Source organism: Lichenostomus cassidix, chromosome Z (genome assembly GCF_008360975.1).
Source record: "Lichenostomus cassidix isolate B80296 chromosome Z, HeHo_3.0, whole genome shotgun sequence".
NCBI lineage: Eukaryota > Metazoa > Chordata > Aves > Passeriformes > Meliphagidae > Lichenostomus > Lichenostomus cassidix.
In genome coordinates this window covers 22,061,605-22,088,118 of record NC_139511.1, presented here as the reverse complement: position 1 = coordinate 22,088,118, position 26,514 = coordinate 22,061,605, and the positions used below count along the sequence as shown (strand labels likewise).

Here is a 26,514-nt window from a genome sequence, read left to right as displayed (position 1 = left end):
GCCAGGGGCTGCAGGCATTCCCAGCAGGATGCTGCGGGAGAAGGTGTCAAAGGCATTGCTGAAGTCCAGGCAGACACATCCACAGCCTTCCCTGCATCCACCAGGTGGGTCACCTGCTCACAAAAGGAGATCAAGTTGGTCAGGCAGGCCCTGTCCCTCCTCAATCCTTGCTGGCTGGATCTCATCCCCCAGCTGTCTTGCAGGTGCCATGGGATGGCACTCAAGATGATCTGCTTCATGACCTTGCCAGGCACCAAGGTCAGGCTGACAGGTCAGGATGTAGATCACAGCATTACAGAATGTCCTGGGCTGGAAGGGACCCAGAAGGACCATCAGTGTCCAACTTCTACCTTCCTCTACACAAAGAATCACACCATGTTCCTGAGTGTATTGTCTGAACGCTTCTTGAACTCTCTCAGGTTTGGTGCTCTGACTGCTTCCCTGGGGAGCCTGTTCTAGTGCCCAACCCCCTCTGGGTAAAGAACTTTTTCAGATATCCAACCTAAACCTCCCCTGATGCAATGTAATGCCATTCCCTCGTGTCCTGTCACTGTCACCACAGAGAAGAGATCAGTGTCTGCCCCTCCTCTTCCTCTCACAAAGAAGTTGTAACTGCAGTGAGGTCTCCTCTCAGCCTCCTCCAGGCTGAACAGACCAAGTGACCTCAGCCACGCCTCACAAGGCTTCCCCTCAAGGCCTTCACCATCCTCATGGCCTCCTCTGGACACTCTCTAACAGGTCAATGTCTTTTCTGTGTTTTGGCACCCAAAACTGTCCCCACACTGGAGGTGAGGCTGCCCCAGTGCAGAGCAGAGCAGGACAATCCTCTCCCTTGCCCAGCTGGCCATGCTGTGCCTGATGCACCCCAGGACATGAGTGACCCTCCTGGCTGCCAGGGCACTGCTGGCTCATGTTCAGCTTTCCATTGACCAGAACCCCCAGCTACCTTTCTGCAGAGGTTTTTTTCTTTCCTCTCCTCTCTCTTCACTGACTTTTCTTTCCTCTCTCACTCTCCTCACTTCATAGAGCCTTCAGCATCCAAATTAACTTTCACAGCTGGAAAGGGATGTGGGCTGCAGAAAAAAACACCCCACTGTCCAAAAAGGCTTAAGTGCTCCTTGCATGAGCAATGCATTGATTTTAGTTTGAAGATTTCTTCCTAAGAAAATGAATGTCAATAACTATAAGGTCTCTGATAAATCGTGATATGCTCAGCATTGCAGGAACCAAGTTTAATTAATTAAAAGGGAGGCTGTATTACTTTATTTCAGAACAGCAGGAAGAGAACAGGAGGCGGAGAGCTGAAAATGCTCCTGTCTGGGTTAGAACAGTACACAGCATGAGGAAATGAGAAATTGAAGTGCTGGGATTATAATGTGTGAATTTTCTGAGCTGTGCAGTCATTTGCTGACCTTTTCCAGCAGAGCTTCACTGCCATTACAGGACAACCAAATAGGAAGTGTAGTGAGGTAAGTGTGCTCTCAGACTCAGAGGACTTCACCTTCCTTATAAACATCGTCCTTACATGCTGCTCACTATATTTAAAGTGGTTGTGATTAAGTCCACCAAAAATAAAGCTATCAGACATTCCACTCTATGGTGGTATCTGTCCTTAAGTTTGGGGGACCATACTGAGGCATGTCAAGCACACCAGAAATTATATGTATAGGGAAGTCCTATAGGATTTCATGGAAATCCATGCTTTTTTAGGCTTTTGAACCACTCTGTAGTATTTGGTAGGCACCCTCCCCTGCAGACTGAGGCATTGGAAGGGGCACTGATATGATGCATTGCAGCAGTCCCAGGGAGAGAAATGCTGGCCTTGCTGGCATTGCTGGCATTGTAAGCTGGCATTACTGAATCTGTCAAAGAAGTCTGTGGACCAGAGAGAAGTGCATGTGTTCTGCTCCTGCTGGACAGGAAGCTGTGCTGAAAGTTTTAGAACAGTGATGGTCTGTGACCAGAAGAGTCACAGAATGGGGGCTTAGAGAGATGCTCAGCTGGAGGCAGGGTTTGGTGCAGATCAGAGTTATCTAAGCAAGAGGGGCTTCAAAAGCTGTGCTAATATGTGGCATCATGGGTACAGGAACAGATGTTTTCAACTGACAATACTTCTTGTTCAGGCAGCTTCAGCAACAGAGAATTTATAGGATGGGGAGCTCTTGGAACTGCTGGGGATCAGGCTGTACCTGCACTGAAGGCAGGAAGGGGATGCTCATTAGCATGATAGAAAGAAAAGGGAACAAGCTGTTGCTCCCACATGCCTGTTGTGTCCCAGGCAGGCATTCCAGCTTCCAGAGGGATGCAGCAGGAGCCAATGCCAGAGCCCCTCCGTGGGGTGGAGGATGTGCTGTCTTCATCTCCCGGTCCTGATTCAAGCCCAGGCAGTAGTCCAGCCCAGTTTAAGTGCTATGAAGAAGGCACTGCAGCTCCTTCATTGCAGCATGATTTTGGGTAAGAAACAGAAAAAACTTAACCCAGCTAGAGATCTCATTTAGACTCACTCCTGTGTGTGTGACCTCTGTGGCACAAGAAAAAGAAGCCCAGAGAGGGACGCAGCATGAAGGCAAATAATTCTTATTTTTGTTACAAGAGGATGCTGCTTGACATCCAACTTTACCCTGTTCAGTTTAACAGCCTGCATCACCCCAACAAGTGCAAACAATATTGAGTACACAGTGCCTGGCTCCTTTTCACCTTGAGAGCCTTTGCACTTAACTTACTTGTTAATATTTTGTGAAGAGAGCAGACAAAAAGCACTACATAAAGCCAAAATCCATTTATTTTAGAGCAGCAGATGTGGAAAGGTCAGCACTGGCAAGTCATGAGTGGTTCTTCATTTTTTTTCAAAGTGCCAAGGGAAAACAAGTCCTACTACTTTGCTCAGGGCTGTGGAAAAAAATTTAAAAACTAACAATTAAATGTCTAGTCCAGATCCTGCAACATGTCCTTCAAATATTCAGAGACTGCAAAGAGACTGCAGCCCAGGGACAAAGCCCTGATCACCCTTACTGAACTGGGTGTTTTTTGCCCAGGCAGACAAACATTATTGAAGTCAGCATGACACCTTGCAAGAATAAACTTTACCCTCATATAGGAAGAGACTGGTGGATAAAAGTTAAAGTTTAGATAATCTTTTCCTACATCCCATTCAATAAAACAATTTTTGTACACGAAAAGAAGACCGAGATGTGAGGGGATATTGCATGTTCATTAGATACAAAACAGGCTCCTATTTGTTATGCAAAAATGTAGTAACTTTAACTACACTGAATGTTTTTGACAGAACTTTAAAATCTCAGTGATTAAAAGCTTTCTGACAGCTCCTGTAGTCAGTTATGGCTGAGTCAGCTTATAGCAGTGTGTTGTGTGTTTGGGGAAGATAACTGCACTGAAAAACAAGAAGGAAGGGGGGGGGAGAAGCCCCTGTTGATTTTACAGTCTGCCACAGCATGTGATAGCTCCCCTGAATAAAACCAGAGGATGGAGTGGGAAAGGAACAGAAATTGGTACTTGTGCTCAGCTTATCCAAAGTGCCGAGTGGGTTTAATCATGAATAATTACCATTACGCACCAAGGAAATAATTGCCCCTGATAGCACATAGTTTACAAGAGTTTTCATTTTTATACTGGGAAGGATATGATGTGAAGGTGGCTTTTTAAGCAGAGCTTTGATGAGGGGTTTGAAGAATCCTGAATCACGCCCAAAATAACATGAGGACAAGAAGAAGACTGTAGGGGAGGGGAAAGGGCAGGGTGTTTTCTGACCCGCTGCAGGTCTCCAGCAGAGTGCTCTGCTCCAGTCCACAATTATCCACAGTAGTGCAATTTTGTCACCCACCACTTCCCCCAGTGTGCACAGCATGCCAAGTCCCTGTTGTGGTGGCAGCAGTAATTAATTTACTGCCACTTTAAAGAGAAAGGCATCAGAAAAACATTGTCGATAAAAGTGAGCAAAAAAAGACAAGGGAATTTGAAGCCTGGGAGTTTTTGTTAGGTCTTCTTTCTTTTCTACACCCCCATCCCCTACACCTCCCCCATCACTTTATAGCAATATATGCACATATTTTAAAACATGCAATTCTTCTGTCTGTTATCAGACATTTCAACAACACTGCTAGCAACATCAGCCTGGCAGGGCTAAATTGGATGAGACAATGAGATAACTGGTCTACTGGTACAAACTGGTGTAGTTCTGTCTAAACCAGTGGACCTGTTTCAGTTCACATCTGCTGAATCTTTTTCTTCTCTAGAAATCACACTCTCATTTCATACCTCCCACAGTAAGCGAAACCAGGCAAGGATTTTTGGGTTTGCTCCGGGAGATCCTGCAAACAGAGAGAGCTCCCACAGTTAATGATTACCCCTCAAGCCCATTGCTTTTGTTGGTGGTGTCACTGCCTGCTTGTACAGTGCCCTTGTGCATGGAGCCCTGAGGCTGTTGCTCCTGAGGGGCTCATGTGGATTAATGACTTCATACTTGCATTTGGACAGCAGCAGCAGACCTTGAGCCAGGAGGGTTCAGTACCCTGGGCACTGCACAAACATGGACTGGGGACTCAAGTTGCAAAATAACCTTCTCTGCCATACCCACTGCTCTGCAAAAATTACCTAGTCTTCACTGACAAGCAATCCTCTCAGCTGTCAAACTGTGCCTCCATGTTCGGCACTCAAAATTAAAGATCTTAAATAGAAGGTGTATTTTTGAAAGATAAATTATTCTAGAGATAAGAAAAGCTATTTTTACCTATCTAATTAGTCACACTTGAGAGTAATAATAGCATTACTTGGGTTATGCTATGTTATTAATATTATGCAAAATACTAGATATCAGTTGTGTCATCATCTTCTTTTTTTTTTCACTAGACCACAATTTCATCAAACAATAATTTGTCATGTGATTTTTTTTTCCCCCAGTTTTACCTCTCATATGCAAAGGTGCAAGTGTACTCATGCTAGAGGAGCAGAAAGGAGCAGAAATCCTGTCAGGAATTGAGACACCCAGTGAGAAGCCCATACTGGTTGGAGAGCACTGAGCACAGGAGCTGCTGTTTCCTCAAAGGGGTTCATTTGCAAGTACCATTGTTTGGTGCTGACCCCTGAGAAATGGCAGTGCTTGCACTGGCTGTTGCCTTCTTTATTAAGGAACCAGCCAGTTTAGCTGCAGAGAGGGTGGTGGTGCTGGGCTGGAAGCCTGTTGCTCTGGCAGGAGGGTGCCAGCTGACATGCCAGGCTCCTCTGGTGCTCCGGGTTGCTCATGCTGCTGCACTGGGATGGGCAGGACAGAGGTGACAGAGGTGACAGAGACTTCTTGGGTGACCTGAGGCTGTCAGACCTGAGTGCCACCCTACAAGAGCATCCTGTGGGAGGCACAGGCTTCACCTGCTCCTGTTGTTTCTTGCCAAGCTGGAAGCCCCCAGTGCAGGACGTGCACAATGGGGAAAGTCACTGAGACAGACTCTGGTTTGGCACCCACTGCTCAGGCAGGGAGATGTCTTGTGCCTGGAGAGAAGGTGACTGCCCCACACAGGGGTCCCCCCTCCCACAGGCACCCACCAGGAGCTGCATGTACCCAGACCCCAGCCTTCAAAATACTAGATCAAAGCAGTGCTCCCATGTCACAGCACAGCATATATACCCTAGTGTGTCTGGGGAGCTTCCAGCAGATTTAGTAACAGTGAATTTTGTTTCTCGAGGTGTTTAGTTTAGCATTCAGCCCTCTGTCCCGCAAAAATATTCCTCTTCTTCCTCTGAAATAATGTGTGTGAGTTTAAATAAATATTTATGCCTTTGAACAAAAATTTTAATTGCATTTTTTGACAAATATATGTATATTTTCTCCTTACTAAGGCAACCATCGTCCTGGTAAAGATATATTTGTCCCATTTAGTGGGCAGGATCGTGCCTTTCCCAAGCAGACACTGACCTTCAAACAGGGTCCCATGGTCCAAAACTATACCCAGGTAGCTCACTTATCAGTTGGCCCAGATAGCTCGCTTGAAAGCATGGCCAGTTTCCTCAGCCTTGTGGGCAGTGAGCAGGTTTCCCAGAGAAGCTGTGGATGCTCCATCCCTGGCAGTGTTCAAAGCCAGGCTGGATGGGTCTCTGAGCAACCTGGTCTAGTGGAAGGTGTCCCTGCCCATGGCAGGGGAGTTTGAACTAGGTCTTCAAGGTTTCTTCCAATCCAAATCATTCTGTGATTTTAGGAACTTATGGCATGAAGGCCTTCAGATAGAGGAGAAGTCACCAGCCTCCATCCTTTACTTTCCCCAGAGGCTGTCCTTGTTTTTCTGCTGGGGACAGACCCTGCCTGCATCTCCATTGCAGCTGGGACCTAGGGTTCTTGAAGATGTTGCATGTCTGAGAAGATCCCATCTATCTCTCTTAGTTCCACTATATATTCATTTTCTCTCTCTCTCTCTCTTTTTTTTTTTTTTTTTTTTTTTTGTGTGTGTGTGGGAGATGTTCCTGTCTTCTGTCATGATTTCTTTGTTACAAGGAGAATGACGAGGAAATTATCTTGGGTTCCTGCCTACTGTCCTGGTATGAGAGTTTGCATAAGCAGAAATCACTTATTCAGCATAATCTCTTGTGAACCTGTGCAAACGGCGCTGGAAAGACATTAGAATAAAGTTGTCTTTGTCTAGCTAGCCTCTGATTTTAGGGAGAAATTTATTTGCATACAGGGAAAACAAAAAGCCAGCATACCATTCAAAGTTGCTGGAGACCATGTTTAAGCTCAAAATAGACTTAATAATTTCCCTGGAGTCTCAGTACAGACCCACAACTCTGCCTTGGGATGTCTTCTTGTTCTACACCAGGCTTTGGGCAGTGATTTTGGTTGGGCCTCCCTTGTTTTGGGGAGAGAACTGGAGAGCTACATGGTTAAAGGAATATTTGTCAAGATACCGTGATCCCAAAGTAATCACAAAATACTATGAACAGAAGGACATTTTCTGTGTTCTCTACAGCCCACTCCCAAGGCTTCACAGCAGAGCACACAGGCCCTTCCTTTTCTTCTGAGGTCTGGGCAGAGAGCTCACGGGTGTACAAAATGCTGTGGAGTCAAGATTGGTCACATGCAGCTTTACCTGGAATTCCCATGAGGATAGGCTAGAAAAGAAATATTTCAATATCCATAAAGGGTGCCAAGTGAGCCTGACAGTACTAATGAGGCCAACACAACTTCTATCTCTGCTTTGGCAAGGATTTTAGAGGACCTTTAGCACCAATTTTGTCCCTCCAAAATTGGCATACCCTCCAAATCAGATATGCCCATGAAGATACCTTGCTGTCCATAAGGAAGATGAGGTCTGTTCACGGAAGAAACCTCTCTGAGCTCTGTTCTACAGCCTCCCATGACTCAGTCACAACTGACAATGAAAAAATTACAAATTGCAAAACGTAATCTCATAATCCTCTCACTCCTGAGACTGCTATTTATGTTTCCTCATCTTGGTCTTCTATGACCAACTATCAGACAAGTTTTCTCTTGTTGACCATGCTACTACAGCAGTTCAGGCAGTGCCTGCTTGGCAAAGCTGGCACAAAAGGTTCAGTTGCTGCCCAAGGACTCTGACACAAAGTTTTGCCATTTTGCTTGATAGGTGCAAACAAGCAACTGCTGCCATCCTACTAGTAGGTATGATGATCTGAACATTTATCAGTCCAGGGACAGAAAACTGCTCATCTCAAAATAACCATTTATTTAAAAAAATCTTATTAAATAACCAGAAGGTGCTCTCTGCCTGCCACTGTGAGGAGGGGTGAGCCTCGAATAGCAGGAATGTGCCAGGTAGTGCAAATCCACACCTGCACAGCCTCTGTGCATCTTCACCAATCCACTGCTGCTGCTTCTGGCTTGTGATAGCTCGAAATCTGATCACCCCTTATTTTTAATACAGGTTCTCCTCCTCTTTTACTAGAGGATCAAAGATGGGAAAACTCAAATAAAGGGCAACGGATCAGCCTATCGCCTAATGAATTTGTGCCAGCATTGGGCAGGTATTTGGAAATGAAATATTTCCTTTCAGCTGCAACAACACATATAGGTGTGCTTTTGTCCACAAAGATTACCTTGCAGAAGATATCACACAAAACACAATTCATTGAGTGTTTCATTTTATTTTGTTTGACAGTATCTCTCTTCTTTCATTAAAATTAGAGAATACATCCTCTTCACCTCCTCCAACTGAAATGCCATTATGTAACATTTTCTGGTACCATCCTGGTGACAAAAATTCTTGGAAAATCCCCTGCTACTGCTCAAGAGTATACACCAGGAGTGGAGGAGAAAATCAGGTGGCATTGGCTGATGCTTTCAAAGTACACATTTGAGTCCTCAAAGGACAGGAATACACCAATGTCAGGTATCAAAATACTGACAAGGTAAACATTTTGTTCCCTGATGGCCAAAAGCTTGGAGTCCCTGCACCATCAGCAGGATTTTTCTTTTAAATATCCAGTAGGACAGTTATATGAAACTTTTTCACGGTTTATGGTCCTAAAATTAGTTTTAGAAGCAACATTCTTCTAACAATAATCATTGTGGGAAGTGTAGGCCCTTCATATTTGTTAAACGTGACTTTTAAACACATTTGTTGTCGAAGAGAGACCTGTTTTGTTGCCTGCTTGGATTGATAGTCTTGCTGATATTTGCCATCTAAAGCCAGGACTGTGTTTGCTTTGTTAAGCATGTGTGCTTCACAAAAGGTCTGGAGCTGTGACAAACTGTGTATTTCCCCTTCCATTCAGTCCTGACTCTGGACCCACTGATGGAGAATTTTGGAGGTCATCTTTTATCCCAATCAGATCTCATAAACCTAACATAATTTCAGCTCTGGATACATGAGGACACTTGTTTTCCTGGGCCTTCAACATGATGGTCTTTTTATTTGTGTTCTCAGTATTATAATTAACACACCTATCCTCATGCACAGGCTGTACTTTGCATCTTGTGCCCTACAGCTGTCAAGAACTATTTTCATGGCTTTTTATGAGGTTGTGTTGCCTCTTAGGTAGGAAATTAAATTGGGGTTGCCTAGAATGGTGCAGATATTGAGGTAGTCTCTTCCCAATTTTTAGCATCTTCAGACACATGTTTTAACCCACTGGCACAGTGGTCACTTTCCTTGTTATGCTATGACAACTACGATGGACTTAGAGAAAAGCAAAGACTTCGAGGAGGAGGCTCTAAGGGTGGTGACATTAAATGAAGCTTGCTGTTGTGATGATAAAGGTGAGAAGTTTCTGACAGAATCTCCCACTTTAGTGTTTCGTTTACCGTGTGGTTCCATGCAACTGCTTGTTACACCACACGACCAAGTAGTTTAAACTAAGCTTACATTTTCCTTATGTATTTCCATTATGCATTTCCTTTTTTAGTTTTGATCATTAGAAGCTTGCAGAAGCTCTTTCTGCCAAAAGAGGAAACATACATTCTTCTATGAGGAGGATTTTATTTTGTTCAGGGAAGAGATCTCCTCTTATTCAAAGGAAAATACTCATCAATAATCAGATTTTATTTTTTTCTGTGAATATACTTAATGATGCTGGGTGAAAGCCAGTCTCCTCTGAGACAGCTTGAAGTCAGCTCTAAAGTAACACTCTATGACTAATTAAGTTCCTAATTAGCAGCTGGCAAACTATTATTATTTTTAATTAACTCATCCATCAAGGCTGATTCTGAAACAAGCAACCCTTTATCATTAATATAAAAGTTATATCCTGACATCTATATGTTAAGCTCAGCTAACATAAAAGGCAAGCCCTACAGAGCTGGACAAAGCCAGTGCACCACAGAGCATCCATCTGTGTTTGCATGCAAGTGTTTGTGGTCAAATGCCTCCAGAGTGACCATGCTGATCTGCACACACCACACACACACAGAGGTTCATACGTGTACTTCCCACTATGGTTTTCAGCTCATCTGTTTTATGAATGTTTCTTGTTTCTTTCAGGCTGTTCAGTATCTATGGAGATGTAAATCAATCTATGGCTATAGTTATGCCCAGGAATGTCAGTATGTTCTCCTTACCTGTTAATTAAATGTGAAACTCTCTGAGGCAAGGTTTGCTCCATGGCACATGAACAAAAATCTGTGTCAACAGGTGCAGTCTGATTTGAAAGCAGGGTGAGGATCTTGACTGAACTCAATCTGTTGATCCGAACACACTGTTTTGGCAGCTGTGGTGTTTTACAAACTTGCTGCGTCATATAAGTACCACATAAATATAACTTACTGAGAAGTATGAGGGACCTTGCGTCCTCGAGCAACTGAAGAGCTATTAATAGCAGAGTGGTCTACAGGAGCCAAACTATATTAGACCAAGTTCATGTCCACCTGAAACCTGGCAAGGGAAAATGTTCTGGGGGATTTATTCCCGTGGAGGAAAGAGCAGTTAGAAGAGCAGCAGGATGTCCCTCATCAGAAGGAAAACAAATTCTAGAGAAACAGGCATACGAGGCAGAAAACTAGACCCACATATTAGCCCTGTCTGCCACTGTCTTTTGATTCCCCTGGCCTTTTGCAGTACAGGTACTGCCTGAGGCTGGGGGGAATCAGTCCATGCTACCATGGCAGGGAGGCACCTGTCACCCACGGAGCACCCAGTGGTGCAGGAAGATTGGGACTGTCCTCCAGAGACCAGAGATCAGCCAGAGGAGAGGGATGGCAGGTGGAAAATGGAGCCCTCTCCTTTCTCAAAAACCTCTGCTTGCCTGCCTAGCCTCCTGTGTCCCCTGCCTGCTCACCCCATCTGACATGCAGGTTCCAGTCTGCTGTCAGGGCAATACACCACCACGTACTCAGTGGTGCTCCAACTGGGTCCTGAAATGGCTTTGGGGTTTCAAGTGCTACCAGGGTGTAAAGCAGCCTTAAAATCCTACAAAAGCCGCTAATGCTCGTTTGAGGAGTGGGAAGCAGGGATAATTAATTGTAGGCTAAAAACTGAGGTTTATACAATTTTTCTGTCCTGAGAAATTGCAGCTAGAGAGCAAGGGGTCACCCTGAGCAGGAATGATTAGAGAGGTCACCATAGGCAGTGGCTTGAGCCCACCACATTCAGACCTAGCTCCAAGTTGATCTATGTACAGTCTGTCCTAAACCTCTGGATGCTTTCCACCTGCATCTGACATACAGCATGCTGGGCAATGCCACAGCACCGTGGCTCAGCCTGGAAAATTCAGGAGTAAGTAATGTAAGGATGAGCTTTCAGCTGGGACAGCTCCGTGTTAGGAAGGTACTGATCGCCTTCCTAACAGCTAGTGGTGCAGCTGTAAGGCTGTGCTTGGAGAAGTGGTGGCAGGCAGGGCTGCTGTGCCAGCGTGGTCACCATTCCCACATGGGGAAAGGTTTTCTTGCCCTTCCCACCACCCTGGGTAATGTTGCATAAGGGATTCACATGAACCCAAAGTGCTTTGTGAGATACGAGCAGCTCATTATTTTTAATAGCTCTGACATCATTATCAGTCATGGCTTTGCCAGAAGGATAATGGGCTGTTGTTTGCCACTGCCTGTGGCATTAACCCCATGGTGTGGGCACACCCTGTCACAAAACGTAAGCAATTACACAGCCTCGGTCTTTACCTTAGGGCTACAGTCCACATTTTTTAAACCATCCTCAGCTCTAGTGCCTCTAGCTGGCACTGGAAACACCACTTGCTCTCCAGGCACCTTCTTCCTAACGGGTGTAATGAAAATACCAGATTCTTTAGTGGCTGAGTAAAGAGGAGAATTTTCTTCTTTCTCATACATGCCAGATGACATTGAAATTTTCAGCTGATCAGTAGATGCAAGAATATTGCTTCTCGGATTTTTTTATTATTATTTTTAAACTAATGTCCCCTAAACGTCCAGCCTTAACCAATTTTCAACATATTTAATTTCTTAATCAATAAAATAAAATATTTCTAAGTCTATTTACTGCAATCAAAATCAGAATACACATTGGCATTTGGGTGGGACTTTTAATCTATTTTTCCCCTTATGCAATGACACACATCCCCATTCAATTAGGTGACTCATCATACACTTCAGCAGTAGTGTGCTCTGAAAAACAGAGCAAAATGCATTCCTAACAATTGCATACTTCTTTTAAAAAAGTTATAGTCAACCAAGATTGATAGAAACAAATAAGGTTAAGCCCCACTTATATCATTTAAAATGATAGTGTGGTCTATTTCACCACAGCACTTATTTTAAAAACGGTAGCACAGTTTGTGATTCATAACCATACCCCCTTGTCACATAATTACACATTTAATTCCATTTAGTCACCTACATACATCAGCTTGCTTTTCACCTTTGTTGTTCTTTCTTTCCTATTTCACCCAGGCTAATGTGGTCTCAGAGCTCTTTTAAAGTAGGAAACAAAGACATGCATGCTTATTTATTTATTTCCTTATGATTGATTGATTGATTGATTGATATACTGTGCTTCTAGGCTGCCAGTTTTTTCTGAAGTTTGTTGAGCAGTTAACCAAAAAAGTCTAACTCTGCTAAATGTAGGGCAGAGAGGTCTAGCAGGAGGGATGTGTTTCACAGTAGCTGGATAGGAATCAATGCAAAGAAATTTGGATTTACTTGCTTTTCAGTCCTGTCCCAGCTCATGGGAGCCTGCAGCCACAGCCAGGTTGTGCCATGTGGCAAATCCCAAGACATCAATGCCATCTCACAACCAGTCATCAGACTGCTCAGTTATTTTGGCTCTCCTAAGCAAGGAGGATTCAGAAACTGTTTTGTGGGAATATTCTTTCGTAAAATAATAAGGCCTGCCTGCTGACCAAGAACCAGAAGAAAGTTTTTATCAAAGTCCAGAAGACTGAATATTACAATTGTCAATATCAGCCCCCTCAATACCTCAAGACAAACCACATGGGCTTTGGGAATCTATATTTGGGCTTTAGTTTTTAACAACCTGAGAAATCCAAGTACCTGTCTGATATTGCCATGGCTGAAATCAAATGGTGCAGCACAGCACACCATCCAGTGACCATGGATTCGTTTCCAGGTGCAAGGCATTGCAAGCATCAGGCCTGTGGGACACTAAATTTGGACCTCTGTGGCATAGCTGTGCGTCTACAGGAAAAGGAGACAGCGTTTAGCTTGCTGTAACACGAAAAGCAGTGCTTCTACAATTTTGAGATTTATTTATCTAGTGTGTATAAGGAATTGAGAGGGACAATGTGTAATGTCAGTTTGAGATTTGCCCTAAGAAAGATGACATAAAAGTCAGATCCAGCCATAAGGCTTTGATCTACAAGATGAAAAGGATTTCAAAGCAGTGACAAGTTCTAGGGTATTCACTTAAATATAATAGCTCATCCTTACTTTAAACAGTTGATGAAACAACTGTACAATACTATAAAGAGTTCAGATGACAAACAATGTTAGTGTTAACCTTGTGTGGAGGAAGTTGCCAAAATCTTAATAAATAAAAAAATTACAAATATTGGAGCAGTTCAGGAGATCTACACAATGGATTTTGGCAATCCTGTCTGGACTGCTAAGCCATGGAAATAATGCCAGGTTTTCTTCCTACTAATAGATAAATCCTTTTGAATTACTTGCTTATATCTTGTGTAATGAATTGACGTATTGTTCAATTTCAAGATGTAGGAATTAGTTTTATTCTTCTCTTGGTGCATTCTTTAAAGCTGATTCATCCTGTGCATTGCTCTTGAGTAGTGTCTTTGGCTATCCCTTTGACTATCCCTTTTCCCATGGCATTGCTTCCCCAAAGCTCGCTGTGACTTGTGCTCAGGGACTGCCAGCTTGACACCCACACTGCAGGGAAGGAATGAGAAGCAGCAAGCCAACAGCACTGGTTGCTCATCATGCTGCAAATGAACAAGTACACAGCTTCCATACTTCCTCTGATGCACAAATTTGGATTTGGAAGAAAGGATTGTCAAAAAGCAGGTAAGAGAGGCTCAATTTAGTAAAGTCAATAAACTCATTACACTTATTCACAAAGAATTAGTAATTTACTGAGCTATCACATGCTAGAAATTTGTGCAGCCACATGCACTATTAATAAGGATTTTTGGAGTCAGAGCTGAAACTGTAGTTATCATTCATACCCAAATTCTCAGAGTAGAAATATCACAGCACTAAAGTACCACCTAATCTCTGGAGCTTTGTTTTAATTAGGCAAATGTTTACTTCACCTGCAATTTACCCTCTTTCCTTTATACCACATAACATAGATTAAGCTTAGTTACAGCCTAAATATGTCTTTTCTTGTGAACAACAGAAAGATCAAGACATTCAGTTGTAACATTCTTATCATTTATACTTACCATAATATGAGAAGAAATAACGTAAACTTCAACAAATACATCTAATAACTCAAACTCATCAAGCTTCTTGGGGAGAAATTTTTATCTTTGAAAAAAAAGAGTAGCTGACAAATTTCCCCCAAGCTGGCATCATTAAGGTTTATTCCTATTGAAATAAATCAAGTGAAACTCGTCAAATCAGGCTGTTTGATACATTACTGACTTATGGACAGGTTTTCTGTTTTTACCAAAATAATTCTGCAAATTTCACATGAATGAAACCAAATTGTGTATCAGTGGAGGTGGTAGAACAGCTAAAGTCAATTCAGCAGCTCTCTAATCTACAGTGCATCTAGAAATCAGCCCACCATGAAATGAAATCCTTCAGCAGACTAAAGCAAGCAAAACTGCACAAAACAGAACATCTTCACTGAGTAACCACTCAAAGAATGCTCAGCATGAGTGTCACAGCAAGGCTGAATCGGAACTCAGCAGCTGGAGAGTCTTTTCAAGTGGAAGGGATCTTCACCCTTATTTAATTTCTTGAAGTCATCATTGTGCTCAGGATGGTCTGTGTAAGGGGTAGCTTCCAGATTTTAATGGTTATTAGTGCTGCTTGGAGGAAACTCTGCACACCAATAAAAGTAATAAACTAGAAGATTTCCATTCTGTGAGCTTTAGGATATGTTTTGACTCATCAATGAGTCAAGATAGAAGATCAATTTATTAAATACAGCGCAATGCATAAAGAAAACAACAGAGTTTTAAAACTCGAATGGCAAGTGTCACAACTGAGGAGAATGTGAGAGATGGAAGAGCTTTCATTGCTGCGCTGTCATGCTTGGCAATATTAACAAACAAACAAACAAATTGAACAAGAATAGAGCTAAAGTGGCAAAACAGTGAGAGAAAGGTGCTAGAGCTTCTGTAGGAAGCAACCCCATAGGAACAGTGTGGAGGACTTTGGCAGAGAGAACTGACACATCACAACAACAACAAGGAAACAAGCAAACCCTCCCCCCACAACACACACAAACCCCAAACAAAACAACAAACCCCAAAATCCAATAATTAGAGGAAATTAAGAGAGCCAGAGAAAGACTAATCTATACAATGTACAGGTCACAAAAGCTGATAACAGCTGAAAGAAAATAAGAAAAGGTTGAGCATTGCGCTTCTAACCAGGCGATGCAGTTAAGAGAGGTCAAATATTTCAATGAGAAGTGGAAATACACCATCAAGGAGCATGTGTTATGGTGTAACTCTAGTCAGCAAATAAACCCCACAGGTGCTTAATCACTCCCCACCTGCAGGATCAGGGAAAGAATTGGAAGGTTAAAAGCTAGAACACCTGTGGGTTGAGGCAAAGATAGGTTAATACAAAAAGCAAAAGGTGCCCACCAAAGCAAAGCAAAGCAAAACGAGGAATTATTTCACTGCTTCTGATGGGCAGGCAGGTGTTCAGCCATCTCCAGAAGAGCAGGGCCCCATCATGCATAATAGTGACTTGGGAAGACAAACACCAGCACTAGAAATATATCTCCCCTCTTCCTCCTGCTCCCACCCCACTTTGTCTGCTGAGCATGATGGTCTGGAGTGTCTCTTGGGTCAGCTGGGGCCAGCTGGGGTCAGCTGTCCCTGCTGTGTGCTCTCCCAGCTCCTTGTGCAGCCCCAGCCCTGCTGCTGGTGGGGTTGGCTGAGAAGCAGAAAAGGCCTTGGCTCTGTGTAAGCAAGCCCTGCTCAGCAATAACAAAATTATCCTTGTGTTATCAACACTGTGTTCAGAACACGTCCAGAACACACCCCTACCGGGAAGAAATTTAACTCTACCCCATGCAAAACCAGCACAGCATGGAAATACCTACCTCTGATTAGAGCTCCTCCTGTCTGTTCAGCAGGGATGCATTCAGGACTATTGGCTGGAAATTATTTCAGTGCTTTGTGTGTCAAGAGCTCCATCACGATGTACCAAATCTCCACATTTCATATGAATTCACTGGTTGTCCCTTAGTTTTAGTGAGCTGCCCCCTGAATGATTTTAGGCAAGCTCTGACTGGTGTACCTGCTCAAACCATGATGCTCAGCAAAACATTAGGTTTCTGCTCATTTATTATTTACCTCTGATGTTCTTTTCATTACTGGCTGCAGTACTAGTACCAGATGGGTTTCATGAAGTGTTGCATGTCATCAGGAAAAGGCTTCACTGATAAAAACCCCCACCTGTCAGATGAGTTCTGCTATGGCATTGCAGTATGGCAAACATATTACAAAATTGTGCAGCCTAAACACTGTGTGGGGCAGGCAACTTCTTTACAGAAGAAAAAAAAAAAAGAAAAGAAAAAGAGCACCACACCTTTCTAAAGCACCCGGAAGGCAAGCTATCAAGCTACTAGAAATCATCCCCAGCTATGTGAGTACGTAATGGAAGTGCCTTAGGCTTTTTACTTCTGGACTACTCAAGGTCTTGGAGTCCTGTGTACCATGAGAAAACATCTACAGAGACATCAGCCATGAACTGATCTGTGCATGTAGCTAGGGCTCACAGCTGCGTGGTACAAAACAGGCAGAATAACAGAACCATTTGTTTGCCTTCAGGAAGTGCCTGGCCTGGACCTTCCTTCCTGAATGAAGTGAGACTGTGCCATCATCAAAGAAGCCCTCAGGAAATCTCCAAGAGGCATCTGTTCTGATTTAACCTCATCATTACAGTATGATCCACTGCTACCAGGTAAATGCCCAACTGATCTGATTTTAGGGTGCACCTTGTTCTCTTACAGATGCCTGTAAGCATACACAATAACACAATATTATTGCATCAACCACGTGGAATACAGAAAGAGAGAAAGACAGAAGACAGAATTTTTTTTTCTGACCTCAAAGTCCAACTTTCAGATGTGAATGATGTGGTTGTTTTTCAGCTCCCTCCACAGGGGGAAGTCTGAGTAAAATAGTTACAGACCTTCTATGGGCATTTTTACCTCCTAGAATGCAGAAAATACAACACAACATTCATTGATTTATCTGTATGAAGAGAAGAAACTCAGAATAGATTCAGGCAAACTCCTTCCTGTTTCCCACTCTATAGTTACTTGTAGGAGCCTTTTTTCATATCCCGTGTTTTTCTAAGGTTTTTGTTATCGTTGCTAAGTACATGGTGACCCAATATTTGCCTCAGTAAGTAGCGCTGAGAGCTTTGCAACTTCAACAGCTTTCCTTTAGGAGTGTTATAGATCAAAGCAGGTTGTTCCACCTGCAGTGCATTTTTGTTACATCAGAGCCCATTGCATTCCTGTCTTGTGCTTGCAGCCACTGCTTTGGTTAACAAGCTATGCTCTGACATAAAATAGCCTGAGGAATAACGTTGTGCTTTTGCAAAAGCAGGGGCTTGATGCCTGGTTTTGTGCAGAATAATTTCACAATCAACACCTTTAGTAGAAAGACCCCCAAAACTGCCAGTTCTACTTACGCACTTCTGAAAAAATAGTTTCTGTATGCCTGTGTAAGAGTCCTCAAAATCAGCTGAAAATTCTCTGCACACCTTGTGTGACAGGTCCATGTGGCTGTCCAGCTGCACAGTGTGTGGGACATGCAATCTCTGTGTGTGCAGCCCCCAAATTTAGCACACCAATTTGTGCTGGATATATTCTACACAGACCAGAAATAGTGAGCTCAGTGCAAGGTTGGCTGGGTGTAATTCCTCAGCCTGAGTTACCCAGAGGTTCTGAAGGGTGTTCAAGCAGGTGTCTGGCTTTGAACTCTGGTGGACATGAGTGCTGGGCAGTAGACATGGATGGTGTTTTCAAACTAGGATGTATAAATGTGCTAGCTAGAACTCTGTTAGTAGTGATCAGCAGATTAGTAGCCCTACCTATGTCACCCAAGAAAAATTCATGCCTTTTTTTGGTCCACAGGAAAAAATAAGTCAGTCTTTCTTAGCTGGTATGTAGAGATAGAGAGATCTTTTAATACATGTGGGACCACAATCTTTAAAAAAAAATATATTAGTTGATCCAAGTAGAGTCTAAGTTTTCCTTGTGGCCTTTCAGTACTTAGAGGGGGCTTATGAAAAAAAGAGGGAGACAGAATTTTTGCCAGGGCAGATAGTGACATTTGCAAAGGGGGGACATTTTGAAACTAAAAGAGGAGATATTTAGATGGAATGCTAAGAAGAAATGCTTTACTCAGAGAGTGGTGAGACACTGGCACAGGCTGTCCAGTGAAGCTGTGGTTGCTCCATCCCTGAAACTGTTCAAGGCCAGGTTGGATGGGGCTTTGAACAACCTGATCTATTGGGGTTTGGAACTAGACAGCCTTTAAGGTCCCTTCCAACCCAAACCATTCTGTGGTTCTAGAATTCTGTGATTCACTAGATGTCTTCCCAAAATAGCCAAAAAGGATGTGTTTTTCCAGCCATGTTAGCTCTGTGATGTTATGGCCAAAGCAGTCCTAACACTTAATAAAGCCTGTAAGGAATCTGGGATGCTTGACACCACGTTAAACTGGCCATAAGGGCTTGGATTTTCCATGCCCTTTACCATGGCTAGCTAAGTATATCATAAATAAGACTTCACACACAGGTTGGAGTGTCTAGAAAAGCACGAAAACTTATATCCACCAGCCTTCTATCACGGCACAGTCAGGGCCTCTGCCCCAGGGGAAAAATGTACTTAAGGAATGTGGTCACATGGCAATTAAAATACAATGTGCAATTACATGGCAGGTTTAGAACTCAGTTGGACAAAGGTTTGATAACAAGATCACATCAACAAAAACATAATTTTGGTGGTTCCTGTCCTGGAAGGGTGGCAGTGGGGCTTGAAATCAAAGCTTTCCTGGTCAAGAGCATTTCTGGGGACAAAGGCTTTGTGCCAGCATCCAAATCCTGGCGGAAAACAATGCAGTATTGCCCAGATTTGCAAAGCACCTGATCTGCAGGAAGGAGAGATGACCTGGCCACTGGCCCCTGCCACTAGAGTCCTGGAGTTCAGCCCTGCAAGTCGGCAGCCATGCACCTCATCAGCCAAACCAGCCTTGCACACACAGCTGTGTGTGAACAGTCTGCCATGCAAAGGGCTTTCAATGCAGAAGACTTTAGTTTGTCATTAATTACAGAGACATTTTTTGTGTCTCCATTACATCCAGAGCATATATTACAAGAGACAATTGCTTCTGGAATGCAATTAGGCTGTAAAATTGTTATATTAAAAGCAATGCATTAATAAAATGCTTATTCTGGTCTTTTATACAGTAATACCTTTCTGAAACGAGGAATTACTCTGTGTTCAGTGCTGATGTATACATATATTCCTTTTTTTTAGAAAAGGATTTAGTAACTGGTTCACACGCAGCTGTGATAATTGTCTGTTTTCTGCTGTGATCTTTTTATTCCAGCAACTGAGTCTTCCCTCAACTCTCTGAGTATATTGAATCCAACCTGCACTGCAGGAAAAAGATAAATACTTGTTCTGGTTAAGAAGAATGGAAAAGCATGGTATTTTCTACTGACATTGAAGACTTGTGTTATTATTTTTTACCAGGAAAAAAATATGTGCTTAGAAACATGGCTCATATTGCAGGCAAGGAGTAGTTTACAGCTGGCAGCATCCCTCCATTTAGTGTTGTCCACTGGGGAACAAAGGAGAAACACAAAATCCTCACTCTCAGCTGCTCCAAAAGAGGGCAAATATGACATTAGGTCACAGCCAAGCCCTCAAATCCTGCAATGCATTAAAGTAGATGTCACTTAAGCGGGGAAAATAGGAGGAGATGACGGAGGAGGAGGAGGAGGAGGAGGAGGAGAAGGAGGAGAAGGAGGAGGAGGAAGAGAAGAAAAAAGGAACTATTTGTGTAGCCATTGAGGAATGTTACTCTGATACAATTATCATGTGTATCTCTCTGCTCTTAGCAAGAGGTGTATTTTAAAAGAACTAAAAGACACTGTAGAAGGTATAGGGAGTAGGAAACGTGGTGCATATTTGATAAAAACAGGGAATGATGTATTTAGCTTAAAAAAACATCCAATCTTTCATTTTCCCAGAAGAATGGAAAAATGAAGACTGTGAACTATAAACTGTCGTCTCCTATGAGGAATGACTCCAATGTGCAAGCACAGCCTCTTCTGTCTCTCCTTCACGTACTGCTTCTCCAGGCTAACCCCAGCCCTCTGACCCCCAGCATGTGCTGCTCACACACTCTTATGCCAAAACACAGCATATCATTGAGACACTAGCCCACACCAGGCCAGGAAAAGGACTTTTCTGGACAGGGTGGTGATCAGCCTCAGCTGAACTGCCTAGGTGTGGAGGGTGCTGGACATATCACTGCCTCTCACAGTCCTGTGCAGACCACTGCAAGAAGCTATCTCTTCCTGTGTGCCCCATGAGTGCCTCGTGGTCCCTAATTCCTGCTCCCACCGCAGGAATTAGTGTTTATACTAATACTTAGTGTTTTCGAGTGTTAGCTATGTTGGACTTCCCAGATTTCTTACCATGTTGCTATTTATTTGCCAGAGCTGGAATAATTTCAGTCCTAGCTGACTCAAAAGCTTCACTGAAGCGTCTCCACTCCAGCTCGGTCCTCAGTGGAGTATATGCACAACAGGTAGAATTTCATAAGCAGCCCACACAAAGCTCCCACAGAAACCAAAGGTACTTTCTGGGATGCATTGTAGAGTCTGCTCAACGAGGAAACCCGTGCTAAATATAGTAACAAATTGCTGCTTAATGAGTAAGACTTCATTTGGCAGAAAGGATTCCTCCACTGACTTCATTGGCATAAACACTGAAGGTGTAGGAAGCCTTGTAATGAAGAGGGTAAAGAAGGCAGGGTGGCAGGGTGTGACTGGGGAGTGGTCAGGAAGTAAATAGTCAAGCAGATCCTTCAATTTTTCAGAACCTGAAAAGTTCATGCATTTTCACAGACAGTAAAACACAGTCAAATGCCTAAACCCAAGACAGTATTTTCAGTGTGACAAATGCAGTGGAATAAAATGTGTTTACTGCATATTATTCCTCTAGGAAATAAATGTATTTCTATAGAAATAAAATAACATTGCAAATATTTTCTATGGGAAATCACATATAGAGCAACTGATTTTAAATGGCAAGATTTATTGAAGGGGAAAAAAGGAAGTTTCTGGGAGATTTTGTGTGAGATAGACTGAGTAACTTATTGTATTTAGAAAATAATTGGAAAAGACTTTGAAGAACAAAAACCCCACTGCTGGCAGTCATGATGCAGTTGGCTAGTGGCCTGGGAAATCTCAATTCTTGCAGGTTAAAGTGGAACTGGGGGTCAAATTTTCTCTTCCATGGGAAAGTCTGTGCAGGGAAGGTGAAGCTACCACACAGAGCCTGGTGTCCTTGCAGACATCAGTGTTCTCCCCAGCTCTCAGGAAGTTTGTTCTGTTTGCACTTGGTCGGTATGAATGCAAATTGGCAGCACTCCTCCCTGGTCTGTGTGTTGTGGAAGGCTGAAATAATAGCATATAGGCCTGAAAAACAGGAAATCTAATTACTGGAACGCTGCAATTAATATAATAGGGTGATTGACAGTGCAACTGGTAAACAACTTGATATTGGGCCAATGAGGAGGATGTCTGGAGTGCATCAAAGGGCTGTCTGAGGCCTCCACGGGACACCTGAGGTATTTTATGACAAAGACATCCAAATATAGCACTTGAAGATGTACAGCATAAACTGAGCACATGGTGCTGCTAATGACAGGTCCTGGAGTGCGTGCTTCACTTAAGGATGTAATAATGACCTGTTTTAAAACACATGCTAAACACATGATAGATGGTAACAACAAAAAGACATGGTGCAAAGAATCAAGGACTGATTAAACCCAAGTCCTGGGGAGCCAGTGATGTGGACTGCCTCTGTGGCATTCGCCTCCTTCACCAAAGCCCAGGTGCTGCAGGTTGCTCAGGCATGGCAGGACACCAGTGCCCAGCTGGCTCCCTGCAGCTGGTTCGCTGGTAGGCATGCTGACCCCACCAAAAAAACCCTCAAAGCCATGCAGCTATGAGTGCCTCCTCCAGAAAGCACCCGAGGTGGGGAGGGAAGGGAAAAGGGGCTGCAGGGGAGGGCAGGGAACTGCTGCCCTGCCATTGACCTGGCACAATTAGTCACTGCTGGGACAGCTCATCTCTGCCAGTGGGTGTCAGAGGAGGGAAGGGGGGACTGACTTGGAAAAACACACAAAGGCAAAGCTACAGCCAGACAGAGTTAATCCCAGCGGGGTTTATGCTCCTTCCCCCTCCTGCACACCTGGAAATTTCAAAAAACTCAGACAAACTACACAAAAAAGAATTATTTACACAGGCACAGCAAAAGAGAATTTTTGCAACCACACAAGCTCTGGTGTCACAGTCAGTGCTGCCAGGGCACAGCCATGTCATGTACAGGGGGGCTACAGCATGCTCGTGGGAATTTTGGCAAAAATATGGGCTTAGGCCATGGTAAAGCAGTAGGATGTTTGTTGCCAGGCATGTAGCTTTGTCTTTGGGGGGGCAAAAAGTGTATAACTTGATTAACCCCAAAGCTGTTGGAACAAGGAGGTTTGCTCCAGACCCTAGAAGATTGCTGGCCTTGGGGGCTGTAGGTCCAAATTCTTGCACTGAAAACGTGAGAATATTACTCCCTTTCCTCCTGGAGATGTTCCTCACTGCCTGGATGATTCAGCACCTGCCGGATGGCAGCATGGCAGGCTGGGGAGACAGATGGCTCTGGGTGTTCACCTGAGGCATGAGCATCGAGTTCAAAGCTGTGCCCCAATTAACAGGTGCCAATACAAAGTGAAACTGCTCTGCTCTAGATCCCTCATTCTGCAGCTGGGGCAGAAAAGGACTGTCATCTGTTCACCCTTCCCTCCCTTTTCCTTGTCAAGCTTTTAGGTTTGGTGGTTGTTTTCCTGCTCCCATGGTTCAGGAAGACAACTGGAAAGCTGGAAGAAACAGGTTTAATGTGAACAGCATGTATTTTAGATGATTTTGTTCCAATAGGAAAAACTTGTATCACATACCAAAGAATCAGTACATTGCACTTTATAAAAGGATAGTGACCTTAAAATGCTTTCAGGATCAGTAAAATAAAGTAAGAAAGACTTCAAGGCACAGTGACAAATTTCAAAACATGATATATTATATTTAGTCTGTTACCCTGTTCTTTCTCCCTAAAGGGTTAAAATACCTTTTATGAGAGGAAGAAGGTTAATGTAATTTATGCTACAAATTATGATTACTATGGCAGGGAAATCAGGGCAAGTATTTTTATTCATGCCCACATTTTAGCAACGACGATTTACTTTTCCAGTGCCTGTGGGACCCCGCTGAAGAGGTGTAAATGATATTATCAGCCACGCCTCAGCACATCAGTACCACACATAGGAGTGGCACCCTGGCAGGGCAGCAGAACAAAGAGAGCCCAAGCAGGATAGCAGGAAGAACCCCTTTACATCTGCAGTCTTGTGTGTTGCTTTTCCACCTGCAGGTCATTTGTCAGCAGGGTTACATCAGGGGTGAATTTATCTGTTATCTGAAGAAATTTCCAATAGCCATATTGTTGCTAACACTGTATTGCCACTTGAAGAGAGTCATGGCATATGGGATGTACTGAACACACAAATCCTTCAATTATTCACCAAATGCTGTGAAACTTGTAGGTGGCTCAGTACTCAAGCAAACAGCCCTTGCAGCTCCCAATTATTAGCAGGATGCCATGTACAAGCCCACAGTGTTCTTGAGAAATTAGTAGGTAATAAGCGAGGATCAGGAGAGGTGAAAAATTCAAGATTTTTCTATAGGTCTGTTGCTAACAGTTCTGAACGTGTAATGGTTAGTCCTGAAAATGCTTACAATGACAGATCTTCAGCTCTTTAAGGCAGAGCCCATCTCTTAGGATGGGCATTGGTACATTCCACCTAAAGCAAGCTCTTGACATATATTGCCTCCCAAAAATCTAGTTATTGTAATGGACATAAATCAATAAATAAAATACAGGCTAGTCTTGTCAGAGGAGGCTTTGTATACAAATGTTAGCCTCTGAATAAATGCTACATTATACTGATTGAAAAATGTGCAAACAGAAGTTTTTAAGTTGACAACTCACCTTTGGTGGCATATACAAAGAGAAATATAGGGTATGGTAAAGCCCATGTCAAAGGATTATTTAGGTAGTCCTAAGGGGAAATGAGATCATATGAGCAACTGGAAAAGTGTCATAGAAAAGTAAGGGGAATATCCTGCAATATAGGTTATGACAGCTGGGACTGAGTATGTTATTTCAGATCTACTTAAATTGGCTTAAGATGGTTTTGCCTCAGACTGAACTAGAAAAATAAATTGGGAAGGAGCTGCTTTGCTGGCTCTGAAGAGGGTGGGGAAAGCCAGGTGGCTTGGGATGTGCAGAAGGTATTTTGGGAGCCACAGATTAAAAGAAGACAGAATTCTTGCTACTGTGTCATATTGCAGGGACAGTTGCCATAGCATCATTTGCTCTAAGAATAGATTTCCATAGCCCAGCAGCAGGTCAAAATATTTATAAGAGTTAGGATTTTTTCAAGGCCAATTCAAACAAAATGCAGGTCCCTGTACAGAACTGCTGAAAAGCACATAAGGTAACTCACACTATATAGCCCCAAACTAGAATGAGTTGGGGCAACCAGGGCACAGGCGTGTGGTGTCTGACCAGAGCTTCCACAAAAATCAAAGTAGTCATTCTGTCTTGCCTGAACCTTTAACTGGGAGACAAAGAAACAGAGCATGGGTTGTGAATCAAAGCAGAGGATTTTGTAAAAGATGGGTATGTCTGAGACAGAACAATGATCTGAAATGCTTTTTCCTCTCATCCACTGATTTTTTTCCTTCATAGGGAACTTGGCAGCTCTCTGCACTCTTTATGGTGCAGAAAAGAGAGATTTCTGAGCCCAAATCAGGACTCTGTCTGTCCTGTTGTCTCCAAAATGTTGCTGGCAATCCAGCTGCCCCAGTCAGAAGCAGATCAAGGGCATCATGACACAGCTGCCCCTTTCAGGCACAGAAATAACTTGCCCCAAGGCGGGAGTTTGCAGGCAGTGGCTAGAAGGGGGTTGCCTAATTGAGCTTGCATTGTGCATTGATGCACCATGGGAACTGTCCTTGCTTCCCCAGCAAATATGAGACAGAGTTAAAACGATGCTGAGCAGCACAAAACAGTTTCCAGCATTGTGGTAAAAACAGAATCTGATCAGGGAAACACAGTGCTCACTAGAGACCTCCTGCAATGCAGTGGATGTGCCTTCACTCCTTACCCACTTGTGGCTGCACACCTGGGCCACATCATGGGGCAAACTGCACAAGCATCTCTCATGACATAGTGAGGGGTTGAAAAGTGGAACTCAGGCTGTTCTTCAGGAAGAAGAATAAAATGTGATGACAATCTCCATAAAAACAACCTCTTTTTCATTTAGGACACTTCTGACATAAGACAATATTCATTTAGGAGCATCACAGTTTCACACCTCAGTCACACATCTGATTAGACCCGAGAGACTTATGGCAGAAACAGGCAAGCTATGGGCAGAGAGTACTTCCTCCTCTTTAGCAGTTCTGGGGATTACAGTGGAAAAATCAAAGAATGAAATAAAAGGGTGAGCAAGAAGAAAAATGCAAGTACTAGAGCCTATCACCATTAGGGAATATCAATTAAACACAAAGAGTCTACAGAAAAATGGTGATATACTCTGTGTTATCAATTTAGCCTCATTATCCAATCAGAGACGTAGATCCAATTAAAAAAAATTTATTAATTAAAAGCAAGCGGATATCAGTCAAGTCAGCGCTGGGCGGGCAGAGATTCAAGCATATCTCTATGCACCGCGCCTCGGGCCTGCAGAGGACTGAATTTTATAACCCTTTAGTACCCCACTCCCCCCGTATGTCTTGATTGGCGTCTCTTCATGAATCCTTGATTGGCTGTTGAGACGTCTTGGGCTGGTGTGCTCTGCGTTGGGTGATGGTTACTGGGCCTCCTGGGATGGTCTCTCCGTGGGGGTTGCACAGGGGGAGGTTTTTATGGACCCCTGAACCACATTCTTTTTGTATCTGCCTCATAGGGGCTGCACAGGGGGAGGTTTTTTATGGCCCCTGAGCCAAATTCCTTTGTATCTGCCTCATAGGGGTTGGGCAGGGTTCCTAACAAGATTCGTTTTTATAACAGCAAAAAAAAGAAAGAAAGAAAAAAGAAAAATAAAAGG

General features: G+C 43.4%; 2 long non-coding RNA genes across 2 annotated transcripts; one reads left to right on the top strand and one right to left on the bottom strand.

Moving 5' to 3' along the window:
- Window positions 1–335: 335 nt before the first annotated feature.
- Window positions 336–2,448, top strand: LOC146424502 (uncharacterized). The gene is made up of 3 exons (XR_014846709.1): window positions 336–476; window positions 1,422–1,469; window positions 2,279–2,448. It is a non-coding gene; the product is annotated as an uncharacterized LOC146424502 (long non-coding RNA).
- A 316-nt stretch (window positions 2,449–2,764) lies between these two features.
- LOC146424501 (uncharacterized) lies at window positions 2,765–10,155 on the bottom strand. The gene is made up of 3 exons (XR_014846953.1): window positions 10,037–10,155; window positions 8,280–8,428; window positions 2,765–2,889 (listed from the first exon to the last, which is right to left on the bottom strand). It is a non-coding gene; the product is annotated as an uncharacterized LOC146424501 (long non-coding RNA).
- Between the last annotated feature and the right edge of the window lie 16,359 nt (window positions 10,156–26,514).